The sequence below is a fragment of the Cryptomeria japonica genome, chromosome 5 (genome assembly GCF_030272615.1).
Source record: "Cryptomeria japonica chromosome 5, Sugi_1.0, whole genome shotgun sequence".
Lineage (NCBI taxonomy): Eukaryota > Viridiplantae > Streptophyta > Pinopsida > Cupressales > Cupressaceae > Cryptomeria > Cryptomeria japonica.
In genome coordinates this window covers 475,647,740-475,660,654 of record NC_081409.1, presented here as the reverse complement: position 1 = coordinate 475,660,654, position 12,915 = coordinate 475,647,740, and the positions used below count along the sequence as shown (strand labels likewise).

Genomic DNA, 12,915 nt, shown 5'->3' with positions numbered 1-12,915 from the left:
TTCCTGAGAGCAGTGGCACAAGCGAATAAAGTTCATAAAGTGGAGGTTTCAAACTTTTTTGGAACGCTGAATCCAGAGGATCTGATTGATTGGATCAGAGAGCTGGAGGATTACTTTGAGTTTGGGGATGTCAGTGACCCGTAGAGAGTCCAGTTGGCATAGAATAAGTTGAAAGGACATGCTACCTTATGGTGGAAATAATTGTAGAGAGACAAAGTGGAGAATGGTGAAATGAAGATCACCTGGTGGAGACAGATGGTTGCAAGATTGAAGGCCAAGTTCATACTAGGAGACTATGAGTTGGAATTGTTCAAAAAGTTGAACCTGAAATAGAGAAACATGACTGTGAAAGAGTACATTGATGAACTCTACAAGGTGATGATTAGATTTGGACATAGAGAGATGGATAGAGAGAAGGTGGAGAGTCATATATGGACTTGCATTTAACATTCAGGATGAGATGAGTATGTTGAGGGTTTCCACAACTAAAGAAGCTTACTGGTATGCTTTGAAGGCTGAGGATAAGGTGAGAAGAAGACAACCAAATAAACCTAGAGGGAAGGAGAGATTCAAGGGGTAGATGAGTATGAAAAAGTAGAATGTTGAAGAATCAAAACCTAAGTGGAGTAAAGAACCAGAACAAAAAACATAGAGAAAAGGTAGTGGCAGTACCAACAAAGAATTTCTTGGCAAATGTTTCAAGTGTGGAGAAACCGAACATAGATTTTATGAATGTAAGTAGGGAATGACAAGAAGTTGTGTGGCAAATGAGGAACTGGAAGGTGAAGTTACCAAAACTAATTGTGCACCGAAACAAGGAGAATCCCTCATGTTCAGAAGAGCCATGATGGAGCAGAGCAATGAAGATACCTGACCTACTCAAAGAAAGAGTCTTTTTTGGACTGTGCAAATCAGGTGGTAAGTGTTGCAAGGTTATTGTGGATAGTGGAAGCACTGATAATTTGGTATTTGAGGAGATGGTAGTGAAGCTTGGATTGAAGAGGGTTGAGCACCCTTGTCGTTACAAGGTAAGTTGGTTACAAGATGGTCAAAAGTTAGAAGTAAAGGAGTAGTGTTTGGTGAACTTTAATATTGGGCCTTTTGGGGATGAGGTCTTGTGTGATATTGTATCTATGAGTGCTTGTCATGTCTTGTTGGCAAGACCTTGGCAATTTGATAGAGGAGCTATTTATGACTGCAGAAGAAACCGAATCAATATTGAGAAAGATGGGCAAAAGTTCACATTGACTTCTTTGAAGGAGGAAGAGAAGGAGGTGAAGAACTTGAATCTCGAGAGAAGTGGTAGTACTAAGAAACCAGTTGTAGAGGTTATATCAGAAGATGGCATGGGTTTACAAAAGGATATGATAGATAAGCTTGATGGATAGATATAACTAGATGACAAAAAGCTTATGGTGACAAACCGAATGAAGTCTTGAGGCAAAAACAAATCAGAGTTGCAGAAGAAAGAGAGCAGTAAGCAGAGACAATGCGCAGATCTAAAACAAAGGAAGAGAAACAAAGAGAGTTAGGGGTTAGAGTATTCGGTGGAGGTCCCAAAGGAGATAAAGAAGAGGTTTGCAAATAAGGAAGATGTTTGCATCAAAAATGAACATGGGGTCTTTATCCTAAATCCTTTTCGATGTTCACAAGTTTCCTCTCATGGAGCATCTCTTTCTACCTGGGGTGTCTGATGCAGGAGCATCCCCGGTCTATGAGCAATCTTGCATCGACCAAAAATATTTCCTTTCAATTTAGTTCTTGTTCTGTTTAGTGTGCAGTTTTCTATGTTCCTACCGATACTTGCTTTCTTTTCATTGCAGATCATATTTTTGGTTTCTAGGCTGGTTTATATGCTTAATTCCACATTTTTAGTCCATTTGGATTCTTTTTCGACTAGTTATCACTCCCAGTTGACTAATTCTGGGTTCTGGGATAGTTCTTGAGCTTACAGGTTGGTTTTCCTTCATTTCCAGAGTGATTTATTGGCATGTGGATCTATTTGGGGTCTTTTCTGATGTTCTTTGGTGTGTGGCCAACCTTCCTGCTGATCCACACTTTTTGGTTATTATTTTCCAAAGGAATTTCTTTCATTCTAAGGGCTGACCTAGTTACACATTTCATTTTCCTGCATTGGTAAATGTAATCCTTTGTGGCTGACCCAAATATGTTTCAAAGGGTATATATAGGGTATAATGTAATAATTTGTAGGATATGGGGAAGTAGAATCAGAATAAAGATTTAGATTCATGATTAATGATTTGGTTGACTCTGAGAGTTCCAGATGGATTGTATCTGGCTTGTAGCTTGCATATAATTAGTTGACTATTGGATGTTCTATGATGACTGTATGATGATAACCAGTTGGTTGCCGCAAGTTCTAAGACAATATATGATCTGTTATGTAATCTTGCTATGTTTTCTTGTTTCTTTTGTTGTGTTACTCTTGCTGCATAAGCTGATCAGTTCTCTTTGAGGGTTTACTGGTTATGGCTGTATCAAGGTCGACCTTGACAGAATGCTTCAGAAATGTAGTCTCATTGAATGCGATGATTGAAGGAGGTAGCATATAAAATGTGTGACAAATGCCTCAAGGAAATACAGATTGCTAAAAGAGATATCATCATGTAGATTCCACCTACATAATGTACACATAATGAATTTGATGTGAAGGCTTTAAAAAATCCAAAGCCAAATACAACTGACAAGTGTAAAAAAGAATCATAATATTTGCAAATAATTCTCCTTGGGAATTCCAGAGTGTATGAATATCCATCAAAGCATTTTTATTGGGGAGTTTTTGTCAAATATCATGCTTGGAAATACTCCCATAGATGTGCATACAAAGGTTGAATTCCACAACTCTTGCATCCTCCCAACTCATGTCGAATAAGAGGACTTTGGAACAAATCGTAGACAATGTAATTAAGCTCTTTGATATAACGTCTTAAAGGGATTTCATTGGAAAGAATGAAAGGAAATGATTGCATAATGTGCGCAATATGTATTTTGTTAGGAAGCTATCAAAATTTGAATTAATTAAGCACTCTAGAATATATCCTAACATTGTAAGATACCAATTCAATCACCTTTGTTGTGAATGGGGAGGGGTGTATTCATTATTTGTTGACATGGGAACCTCGAAGCAAAATGGAAGAAGTATTATAATTTGAGATGCCTTTGTTCATATGTATGCAAAGTGTAAGAATGTAGAGGACACACCATATATGTCATCAAGTTGCATGCAATGAACTTAGAGGACCATGTTTACAACTATATGTGACCGAGTCTATAATTCAACTTCTTTGTCGTGTCACAAAGTTGGAATGGAAATTGAAGAGTTGATAATGGTTTACCAAAAATATAAACAAAGGTTATGAATTATGAAGAACTTTCTAAATGTTAATGAAAAGAAAATCGTGAAGCACTAGCTCAAAGGAGTTGTAAATGACATTTAAGGTGCCAATAAAAATATAATGGTTATGATTTTCGACAAGTGGGAATCTCTTCAAACATTGGTGTTAAAGGAATGTATGTTAGTCAACAAATGGTTCACAAATTAATATACAAAGGACGAGGAGTTTCTACGATTAAAAACTTGAAAAAGGGAATGATAATCGGTTTTCATGGAGGAAAGAGGTGCTAAGCAAATGCAGTCAGAATGCATGATTTGCGGATTGAAATAAGACATAATAGTTATTTCGTTAGAACCATTATTTTATTGTTTCCTTAGAATCATGGGTAATAAAAGTGATTTATGTCACCTATTTGTAATAAAGTTAGAAAATAGGCTTTATTTGTGCAAAATTCAAGAAAAGTGAAAAGAAAAATAAAGTTTATTTCATTTTTTTTCATATTTGCAAAGGTAGTTATTAGGTGATTAGAAAGTAGTTACAAATTAGTTATCAAGGAAAAACCTATAAATACAAGGCTCTTTGTAATGTAAAAGGAGAGACTTTTATAGAGGGGAAACTCTGCAGAAATTTTCATAGAAACTTTTAATGACTTTTTGATTTGCACTATGTATAGAAAGGATTTTGGACTTGTATATTTTCTAAAGGATAATGAAGAATGCATCTTATTTTGTATATTCTAAATGTATTCATGTGTTGTCGTTACCAATTTCTTGTATGTCAAATTGGTATTCTTTTTATGCATATGCGATCTATGCAACTAGTGTGATGATACGCAAGCAACCTTTGGTATCTTAGTTTGAATGTGTTGGAGTATCCTATCTCTTTGTACGTTGAGATTTATCATTCTTCTTTATAATCATCCCATGGTTAAACATATTATGTTATAAACTCCTTTTGTAATTTTTTACCAGTTAAGAAATTTCAGTTGATGTTCGTATGTCTATCATTGGGGTTTCTACCTTTTATATCTATTTAGTTTTATGTTTTCTCCTTTATGTAATTTTAGGTTAAAACTACACAAAAATCTCAAAAACCCCCATAATATGAGGGAGCTTCCCCTCTCAAAAGAAGAGGAATATTGTGGCTTCAATTCATTCTCTCTAGCTGTTGGAACATTTGTTACTGGCCTTTGGGCAAACAGGGTTGGTTTTGGAGACAAAATATAGTGACAAATCTATTTACCAGCAATGTATATATGTATGTATATATGTATGTATTTATATATGTATGTATGTATATGTATGTATGTATGTATGTATGTATGTATGTATGTATGTATGTATGTATGTATGTGCGCGCGCGCACACACACACACACACGTAGTTTCGTAAATGTACACCCTTGCTAGGGTGGTACAATTCCACACTTATCTTAGCACCCGCCTTAGTGTGTTTGCATCTTGCATTGTAATTTCCCTTTAAGAATTTAATTAATTAATTAAATTAAATATAAAGTCCTATTTCATCACTTCATACATCATAAAATTGGGCCCTTTACCCTAAGTGTGCCCCTTTTTATTTTATTCTTCTTATAAATCATTAAATCATAAACCCTAATTATGTCCTATTTCAACCTTTAAGGCCCGATTTTGCATATCAAAACACCTCTAAATCCACTGTAACTTTGGGATTCACTCTAATATCATCATATATAATGACCTTGAAAATTTGGTGAAAAGTTGGTTGGACCATGTGCACTTCGACATTTTGCCCAAAATTTCAGGAGCATAATTCTATTATATTATAATCCTTAACCCCAAGAAATTGGTGGGAAATTGAATTCCTAGGTCAACCTAAAGATGAAATTAAGTTGAAATTAAGATCTAGGGTTTCATACATAAGAGTTCTTTTTCTTCATTTAAAGGGATCAATCTAAGAATCTAAGAGCAGGTTTTTGGAGCACAAGGATCCTTCTATGTAGTGAAAGAGAAGACTATGTGGAGTCTTCAACAACATTCAAGAACATTTCATCAAGCATCCATCATAAATTAGGATCCTTGAAGACATTGAAGAATAATAGGAGATCATCGATTGACGATTGGCTTGTACCCCTCCCTTAGGGGTTGGGTATGGTTTCATGTTATTTTCATGTCTTTGCATAAGATTCATTACATCAATTTACATATTTAAATTCATTCTTTAGATCACTTTGCATCATTTTTTTAGAGAATTTACTTTGTCAATTATAAGTAATTAGGGTTTACTCTTTAGGGTTGCTCTAGATTGTTTGCTTTCATTTTAGGGTCTTGCACACACACAAGATTCCTACACACACTATTTTACTATACAAATCGGCTATTTATGGAGGTGGAAATCACCAACGTAGGGGTTTGACTGAGGAAAAAACCTATATAGCCACCCAAACCCTCTCTTTTCAGTTGCAGGTGCAGAAACAGGTACTCAGAAGGAGTTTCAGATCAGGAAAAGGCACAAGTACCACCCAAAAGTCTCAATATTGCTCAAAACTATCAAGGACAAGGGCATGGAGCCCTGGTCCTACCCAAGATAGTGGCATGGTTCTATGGTCCCCCTCAAAATCAGTGATTGTTGATAGGGTACATGCTCAAGGTCTCAGAATTGCATCCCCTCAGTTGCAACTTTCTGTCAGGTTCTCAGGGATAGTGGTGTGGCACCCTAGTCCTGGTCAGTTTGGCTCAATTTTTTAGCATCAGGTACACATCCAAATTCCTCCCCCTTCTATGCTCTCAGTATCTCTATTTCAGATCTGCAAGCTTGTTCAATTTTAGTTCATATATGCTTCATTGTAGTCTAGTTGATCAATCAAACCCTATTTTTGTCATCACATACAACAAGAGGAATGGAAACCCTAAGAGATAATCCTTGGCTCTCTCTTTCTCATAGGAAGTAGCCAAAGTGAGCTATCTCCTTAGGCTCTTTCGTATTCCTAATGTGTTGGCTAAAGTGGGATTAGGTCCTAGGCAACCGGTCTCGCTTTTTTCCGCCTACACAATATGTATGTGTGTGTGTGTGTGTGCATATTTACACACACACACACACACACACACACACATCTGTGTGTGTGTGTGTGTAAATACATGTAAATCCATATGTATGTATATACACACACACACACACACATATATATATATTTACATATAATCATGTATATATTATACATATATATATACGTGTACATATGCATATATATATGTATATGTGTATATGTATGTATATAAATATATGTGTATGTATATACATATATACATATATATGTGTGTGTGTTTATATGTATGTATGTATGTATGTATATGCGTACATACATACATATATACATATATGTACATATATGCATATACTTATATGCATAGATATATATGTATACATACATACATTTACATATGTACATACATACATACATACATACATACACACACACACATATATATACATACATATAATATATATACATACATATAATATATATACATACATATATACATATACATACATACATACATACATATATATGTATGTATGTATATATATATATATGTATGTATGTATGTATGTATGTATATATATGTATATATATATATATGTGTGTGTGTGTGTGTGTGTGTGTGTGTGTGTGTGTGTGTGTGTGTGTGTGTGTGTGTGTGTGTGTGTATGTATATATATATACACACACATACACACACACACACACATGTATATTAATTCGAGATAGGGGACCTATTATATGGAATATACTTAAACAGATTATGCAAAAACATCCCATATTGTTAAATCAAGCACCCACCTTACACAGATTAGGAATACAAGCATTTATACCTGTTTTAATAAATGAACGTGCCATTCGGTTACACCCATTGGTTTGTGCAAGATTTATTGCAGACTTTGATGAAGATCAGGTGGCTGTCCACATAAATTTATCTATGGAAGCTCAAGTAGAAGCTCATTTACTTATGTTTTCTCATCTCAATTTTATCTCTCCAACCACAGGAGATCCTATTTGTGTACTGACTCAAGATATGCCTCTAGGACTTTATAGATAAACTCTTAAAAAAAACTAGGGTATTTATGAAAATAGATACCATCCAAATAGCTCGAAAAAGAAGATCATCTCACTTTCATTTTATAGCTATGATGATGTGCTTAAAGCTTATGAACAAAAACAAATTGATTTAAATAGTCCTTTATGGTTCTGATGGGGGAGAGAGATAGATACCTCTATTATTAATTTAGTAAATCGAGAACTTCCTATCGAAGTTCGATATGAATGTTTAGGTACCTTCTATGAAATCTATGATCATTTTTGAAAAAGAAAAGGTAGAGTGGGGGAAATACTTAATAAATACATTCGAACAACCGCTGGTCGCATTCATTTTAATCGAGAAATAGAAGAAGCTATAAAAGGCTTGTGGACTTATGATATCTGATGGGGTAGAACCTCCTTAGGGAATATAAGGTTTCCATGAGGCTGATCCTGAGCCGCCATCCAAGCATGAATACCTTTGTTCAAAACAATATTTTTTATATAAAAAGTCTCAAATTCAGGATCTTCTATTGCACGAATCTCCTGAGAAACAAAATCATAAGCACGTAAGTTTAGAGCTAGGCCAACTACTCCAATGGCGCTCATCCATAAACTGGTCACCGACACAAATAAATGTAACCAACATTTATTGGAAAAAGCAACCCCAAAAATTTGAGACTAGAAACAGTTCACAGTGACCATAGAATAAGTCTCTTCGGCTTGAGCTGGGTTAAAAGCATGAAATGTATTTGCATCATCACCGTCTTCAAATAAATTATTTTCCACGGTAGCACTGTGAATAACACATAGAAGAGCAACACCCAATACTCTGACAATTCCCATCATATGAAATGGATTCAAGATCCAATTATGAAAACCTTGAAAAAAGATAAATCAGAAAATAGCTGCTACGTCGAAACTAGGCACAAAAAACCAACCAGAGTGGCCTAATGGATAGATCAAGAATACGGAAACGAAAACAACAATCAGAGCAAAGAACACAATTGCATTATAAGGTCGTAATTGTACAGATCGAGCAAGTTCAAATTGGCGTAGCATGAAGCCTATTAGACCAAAAGCACCATGAAGAGAAAAAAAAGTCCATAGACCACCTAATTGACACCAACGAGTAAAATATCCTTGTGCTTTAGGACCCCACAATAGCAACGAAGAATGTGCTAAACTATTAGTAGGCGTAGAAACTGCAACAGTTAAAAATTACAACCTTCCAAATAGGAACGGGCCAATCCATGAGTATACCACGAAGTCACAAAAGTTGTACTTGTGAACCATGCGCTTAGCGCAAAATAAGCACAAGGAAAAAGCAATAGACTAGACCAACCCACAAAAACAAAACGGTCTCTGTGTAGACAGTAATCCATAATATCAAATAAAGTTTGTTCCTCTTTGGAAGACTTTCTAAGGGCTATAGTCATAGTAATCCTCTTATTTAACTATTCCAGCCTTTTCCGAGCACCCTATTTGATAGAATCAAAGGGTATACGATGTTTTGTATATTTATGAACAATTTTTCATCCATCATCCTTTTCAATAAATCACGTTTTGAAGATTCCTTATTGGCACAGATTTTATTCAGTTAAACCGAGCTAATACAATTTAAGTAAATGCATGATAATCCAAATTTGTTTCTATTCCATTTTTTCTTTTCCCAAAATTATCTTCTGAATGTAATAAATATCAACAGAATGCTGAAAAAACAAGTTATCTTTTGTTCCTCCCTACTCTTCACTAGAGATTATTCACAATATCTATTGTATTGAATATTATTACGTCTTAAACCTTACTCATAGTAACATTTCTAAATACTTTATGAATCTCTATGTTTTTTACTACTACATTATTTCTACGAATAAATAAGAATAAATATTATTTATAACTCATAGAGCTAGAGGAAATAACTCTATTCATTCCTTTCCCTTTATTCAATTTATAAGTAAAAAAAGGGATACTATTTGAGTATAATGAAAAATGAACAGTTCATTTGTTTACCATTTACCTTTTCTTATCTTTTTTGATATCTCAATTCCAATCTATTTTCCACTAGTAGAATGACCAAAGTAAAATATCTAGTACATTAATATAAGAATGTTTGGTACATCATAATCGAATTATGCTATTAAAGAGAAAAGAAAAATAATTCCATCTAGAATTTAGACTTACACATCCATTTTTTCGGAAAGAAAAAAATCATTCGACAGAATATCTAATTAACAACCAAATATGAAAATTTTGAATAATTTCAAGTGATTGAGAAAGGTTCACTTTCAAAATAACCTTAATTTTCAATATTAGAATAACTGATATATTAATCAGTTAATGGGTTATGTTCACTTACTTCTCATTTTTATTTACTTTATTTTAATGCAAAATAATTAAGAGAAAAAAGTAAGAATATTCTAGTAATTGAAATTGAAATTATTATTCTTCAGTCAAAATTACAAAAGTGAAGTAGATTATGCCTAATCTTGTACTATTCCTCGTCTTATCAACAACAAGATAAAGGAAATAAAAAGCTAGATCTAAAAAAAAATTTCTACATTGGTTGTCCTTAATTCTATTATATATTCTATTCCGTTATAACAAAAAAATCATCATGACAGGTATTTTTTTTCATTGCAGTTTTTTTTGTCTTAATCAAATATTCAAAATGAACTCTGGGTTTTATTGCAAAAGCCCTTTATCGGGCTTGAACCGATCACTTACGCCTTACCATGTATTCGTAGATATGAATAATATAATGGGGTGTATATATTAATATAATATAAAACATAATATAACTATATATAGTTATATTGCTGATCTTGACAATATGAGAAGAATATTCAATAATGAATATGAAGAAAGATTCTTTTTATTGACAAATTTCTAGGGATTTGAATATTATGACAATAAGTAGGCCCCTATCATCTAGTGGCCTAGGACATCTCTCTTTCAAGGAGGCAATGAGGATTCAATTTCCCCTAGGGGTAGTAGGCTAGGAAAGTAATTATAATACTATAATTACTTCCCATTTTTTCCTGGGTTGATGCCCGAGTGGCTAATCGGGACATACTGTAAATTTGTTGGCAATATGCCTATGCTGGTTCAAATCCAGCTCGGCCCAATACCAACTTGATTGATACATTGAGATTGATATCAATCTTCTGATATTGGTAAAAAAGGTAATTGGTTTTTGAATCCCATATACTTGATATAGAAAGAATCGGAACAAACAGATATTTTCGAAAGATTTGAAAGAGAAAAGTTTTACAAAATCTTTTATCGACTTGGAACAATTGAATTACTATGACTAATTAGTCAATAAAGTGTACCTAGTGGGATTGTAGTTCAATTGGTTAGAGTACTGCCCTGTCAAGATGAAAGTTGCGGGTTCGAGCCGTGTTAGTCCTGATTCAATAAATTGAACAATTGTTTGAGCGATCCTTGCCCCAAACAAGAGCAAAAAAGGAAAAGAGAGTAGACTAGAATAGATTTGATAAAATTTTTTTCCACATTTTGAATGTGGATTATACCACCGAATTATCATCATAGATTTGCAATCCTCTTTTATCCATATTGCATATAGCTCTATGCTTTGCGGTCATCTCTCATATTTTTGTTTTCTCGGAAATAAATAAATAAAATATTTCAAATTTGCTAGTTCCCTGTTTTTCAGAAATGAAAAGAACATTTTTTAATGATTTCTAAAAAATAAAAAAGATTCCAATTAATTATCATCAAATAAGGATTCAATTCTATTTCTCTTACTATTCAAAGAATTATGCTCATTCCAGGGTCATAGTCTTATCTTAGGATAAGATATTTTGGGGCAAAATAAAAAATAGATTATTACCCTTTTCAGGGTTTCAATCGCGTTAGATTGATTGAACTTATCAATATATTAGATAAAAAGGCTGCCCTTTTTTTCTAATATATTGATAATTTTGGAAATCAAAGTGAAATACCTACCCAAAATTAGCAATAAAGTTTTTTTTTTTACAATTTTTTTTTTAATTTCAAAATTTGAATGGATATATAATAGAGGATGGCTCCTAATTAAAAAGGAAGCAACCATATTATAGACAATTCTTCAAAAACATCTTTAGAACATAAATTCATTATGTATTTATTGAGTGAATAACTCAGATGATTCACATCAACATCACTAGGACTTTGTATTATAGAAATTGAGCTAACGATTATTCATAATTACATATCCATTTTGTATCAGATCAAAGATCTATCTTATGATAAAAATTCATCTAAAAGCATGTGGTAGAAAGTAATGTGCAACTTGAATGACATGATTAGTTATGTGGATTATGTCATCCTCTATTTGGACTCGAAGATGCTCTTAGCTCAACATTTATCTCCTTAAAAAGATATGTTTAATAGACCAGGTATCAATTTTTTTTCTTTTTTCTTTTTCAGTTAGGGGTAGAATCTAGGGTTAATGTAAATTAAATCAACGAGCTATAGCCACTTTGTAAGTTTACATCGAGCTTTAAAAAAAATTAGTGAATTAGAATAACTCAAAAATATTTTAAGAAAACTTTATCAAACTCTGCAAGGATCAAAAATTCCTATTGCTCCACGTGGAAAATAGCGGAATGTATGTTGCTCTCATTCCGTAAGGACGAGAACCACCAGAGTAAAGCTTGGACCTAATGATTCAAAAAAATTGATCTCAGAACAAGAAAATTCTATTTGCGATCAAATGATTTGATCCATATATTGGATTGAGATATTATTTAACATAAAACACAGAGAAAAAATAGATGAAAGACAACAAGTGGAGATAAATATTCCACTATATTAGTAATATTATCCTATTATTTAAGATAAATCAAGCATACTTGAGCTAAGAATATAGATTTTATCTTTCATTTTCCTTTTTAATAATTAAAAGGAATAAGATATCTAATATTATCTATTTGTTCTATAATTAGGAAGATCCTAATCAAACAATTATTTCAATTACTCGATCCGTGTGAAGATAAACCTTCATATACGCTTTCTAGGGGGGGTAGAAGGAGGTATCTTGTTAATCTATCCCAATAAGCTACCTATCGAATTGACGTTAAGTCTTGAAGTGAACAAATATCTCTTCAGGAATTGAGTTTTTTATAATCCAATGAATAAGAATGAAACTCATTTAATTTATAGTGTTATTGTTCATTTTCTCGAATTAGGAGCTCAACCTACGAAAACAGTTCATGGTATTTTTAGCGAAAAATTGATTATTTTAAAAATTCTTTAAATTTATTTTAAAAGGGGGGGGGGGGGAGGGGAGATATAAATAATGCGTCTACGTCTAGGTCCAATAAATTTATCAATAACTTTCAATCATATAAGATTTTTTTATTATGCACGTTTTGTTTCGTGGTTGTTTTCTTATTATCCATTTTTATTTCTCTTATTATATGTTCATTTCATGTATTTTTTTGCCCTGAGATCTTATATAGGGAAGCACATAAGGAATATTTTTCAACTTGTATGGAAA

The 12,915-nt window shown here is 33.1% G+C and overlaps 1 pseudogene; it reads right to left on the bottom strand.

Moving 5' to 3' along the window:
• Nucleotides 1-7,802: 7,802 nt before the first annotated feature.
• LOC131050081 (photosystem II D2 protein-like) lies at nucleotides 7,803-8,860 on the bottom strand (annotated as a pseudogene).
• Between the last annotated feature and the right edge of the window lie 4,055 nt (nucleotides 8,861-12,915).